This window comes from Athene cunicularia, assembly GCF_003259725.1.
Source record: "Athene cunicularia isolate RWA chromosome Z unlocalized genomic scaffold, athCun1 chrZ_part2, whole genome shotgun sequence".
Lineage (NCBI taxonomy): Eukaryota > Metazoa > Chordata > Aves > Strigiformes > Strigidae > Athene > Athene cunicularia.
The window spans coordinates 20669673-20673251 of record NW_020799143.1 but is presented as its reverse complement, the minus strand read 5'-3'; positions in this window follow the sequence as shown (position 1 = coordinate 20673251).

Genomic DNA, 3579 nt, shown 5'->3' with positions numbered 1-3579 from the left:
TTTGAAAGCTATTTTGGCTAATGCTACTTTGGGCAATAGCAGACACAGCACTGTATTCACATACCAGGGGTTTCCTCTCTCAGGTATAACATGGAGCTGACAGATGGCTAGAGAAGTTTCCTTGGTTAACAGGTTACTTAGGACACACTTCACCTTGTTTAGGCAAGCTCTTCAACATGGCAGCTTCAAAAAGAAAATATGGTTGACTAAAATGCTATGTGGCAACAAGCAAAAATAGTGTGTATCATGGTGGGGGAAAAAAATTGGATGTGGTAACACTCAGGACTGACTCACTCTCTGTCCCAGCAGCATGTGAGGCAGGGACCTGACAAGCTGTATTTGGAGTCTTGCAGAAGACATTGTATCCCAGAAATCCGTGATCTCGAATAAGCCATGTCTGCTCTATTGGACTTTACACTTTGGGCCAGAGAAGGTTGTATTAATATGTCCTGGTTCAGCTAGGATAGGGTTAAGTTTTCCCCAGCAGAGAAGAGGAAGGGATCTCCAGCCTGGTTATTCATACCATGCTGACATCAGGTCCAGCACTGGAATGTGGGAACTTTTTCCTTTGTGGCTTTGGTCGCGGGGAGCATCTCGAGCAAGCTGTCTGTATCCTTGTGGTATTTCTCTGTATATCTTTTGTCTTGTTTACTGTTATTACTGTTTATTGTTGCTATCATGGCCACTGTTGTTGTTCAGATTGTTTATCACACTGTTGTATTAAATTTCTTCTTATATTAACCCGGGGTTTGTGCCTCACTTCCAGCCTGACTGGTTGAGGATAGGGGAGGGGCAACAGCAGTGTGGTCTCCGGTCCTGGCAGGGCCTAAACCAACACGTAATGTAATCTGTAATTTATAGTATCTTTGGAAAACATAATGTGCACGTGGATCAAGGGGTGGAATGCATCGATCTTTACCAGGAGACAACTGTCCATCGAGGAATCAGAGACTTGCATGACAGCTGACATCAGCAGGCTCAGGATCGTGTAGTACTTCACATCCAGCGTGGCCTTCAGGCCCATGTTATCCTGCACAGTCCCTTGGGGATAAACTTGGGCAACGCATTGTAACTGAGGAGCTGACAGGCAGCTCCTGTTCGTTATTGGTGATTATGTGACCTGCGTGTCCTTGCCCTTACTAAAGCACTGCATGAAATTCTCATGCAAACATCCTTTATGAATAGAGTTGTTTTCTTGTGAGGAAACTGTATAGCAGCCTGAACAACCAAAAAAGGAGGAACCTTTCTTCACATATGCAATCTGTGCAGTGTGCCACAGGAAAATCCATCTAGGGTCTATCCAATGCTGCATGAACGTGGGATTCCCATTATCTGATGGGACACAAGATTTATTTGCTATCTACATTCCTCTTTCTGTTCTGTCAGCTATTTTATTAAGCCATTTGCTGTAGGTATTTCTTGCTGAGATCCAAAAAGAGCTCCACACCACCTCTTTCTGTCACCTCACCCGCCACTCCCTGTTACAGAAGGTGGGTACCCCACTCACACCATCCACTACTGGGAAAATGCTTGGCTGTGCAACATTTTCCTTGAGTCAAACTTATTGTGATGGGGGAAACCCACAATAAAATTCCCAAAACAAATGCCCATCTTCCTTTATTCTGGTCATCATGTGAAGACCTCGAAACCCTAATGACAGTCAAGTCCACTCAAAGTCTTTTTTTTGTCTGTTTCCAAATAAAACTAGCAATGGTCAAAATTATTACATTTACTGAGCAGACTTTCCCTCTCCATTGAGCTTTTATTCCTCTAGCCTGACTGAATAATAAGGACTTCCTAACTATTCAGATATATAGCCATCCATACTTATTTAAAAAACACCATCCAAGATCTTTAAACATATTTGAGATTCAGTGATTTCACATACCAATTCAACAGAGTTTGGGTTTAGCTGTCACTTAGGTTACTGACATAAAAGGGAACCAAGCAGCATAAATTAGGTCCAAGCCACTTCAGACAGCAGTCTATGTCCTACCGTCTCAAGAACTAAATGGAGAATATGAGGCCTAGAGTATAACACAGCATATCAATAACAAACCAACCTGTCAGCAGTGAGATGCTCTTAGATGAAGCAGAAAGGATGGAATGGGAAGAGGAGTGTGAATGCTGCATTTTGATTCATGCCAGTGCCTATGGACATCTAGACAGTCTGAAATACATCACTGTGGAAGGTCCTCCAGGTCTATTTAGCTGATCTTGGGATACTGCAGTTCCAGGAGCAAGTGGACTTGTGAGCCCACCTTGGGGTCAGTGTACTGAGCTGAAAGCTATATCACAAATACTTGTACATGTCATGTGCAAAAAGTTACTGTGGAGAAGTCATGTGCAGAAAACAAGCAGTCCACACCATCTATGGGATCCGACTGATACTCACTTTGCATGTAAACATCTAGGCAGCTCAAGACAATAGTTTTGTTTTCTGAGTCACTTCTGGGCTTTTTCTGGCTCTTGAAGTATCAGCATGCATGTGCTTTCCCACAACAGAAGCAGGGGCAGGACCCTTTGGATGCCATAATCTGCCCGTGGCTTTAGTTGGTGAACCTGGAATATTAAGATACTAAACAATTCCCTAGTCCTTTAAAACTAAAGAGAACAAAAAAACCCAAAAAACCAAAACAAAACAAAAGATGACTTTCCTACATTTGTTTCACATTTGTTAGTGTAACTACTTTCAGTTCAACCGAACTCACACCACACATCCTTGAGTTACATTAGAGAATAATCTAGCTCTTTTCAAAGATTTCTTTCAAAATACTTGTGACTTTTTCTCAAGATATTTTTAGTGAGAGCCATTCTGATGTTATACATGTCTTGTGGAAGTTGCCTGTTGCTTTGATGTTCAGGAATGGAAGTGCTGTTCTGTATTAAAATAACAATCTTATTTGAGAATACCTCTTTAGTCGATACTGCATGGAGCTTTCAACTTGTTGGTAACATAGTGGTTGTCAAAATACATCAGAGCTGAGCTTAAACTGTTCTGCCTTTGAGAAAGCTGTGTAACTTGCAGCAAAGAGAGCATCACTTGTTCCTGTTTTGTTTTCCAGATGTCCCTGTAGCTCCTGATCACAGCCTGTCAAAATATATAGTAGATTGATGACCCACTCTTCAGTAATTTTGAAGCTGATAAAGATGTGTTTTTTTTCATATTAAGGCAATATATAATGACTTAATCTCTTCAATACAAGTTATATTGCTTCTGTTTAAGTCTTTGGACCTAAGTCTGCCTTTCAGTTTGTATGTACGTAAAGAAGAGTCCGAACCGGGCCCAGCACTGCAAGGCAGATTCATGCCCCGCATCCCGCGGAAAAGCCCGGGCCCAAGGCGCCTGGGGCGCAAGCGCGTGAAGTCGGGCCTAGCCAAGGAACGGCCGCCAGGCTCAGCGAGGCTCGACCAGCCTGGGCAGCGGGGAGCCACGCTGTCCGCACGGTGCGCTCACACAGCCACGGCACGGAGTCGCATGCCGGTGGCCCAGAGCCGTCTTGCTACAACGGCACCGTGTGAAAAGCCGCCGGATTGACGAGAGCGGGGACTGCACCGGGCGGCCGCGCCCACACGCCC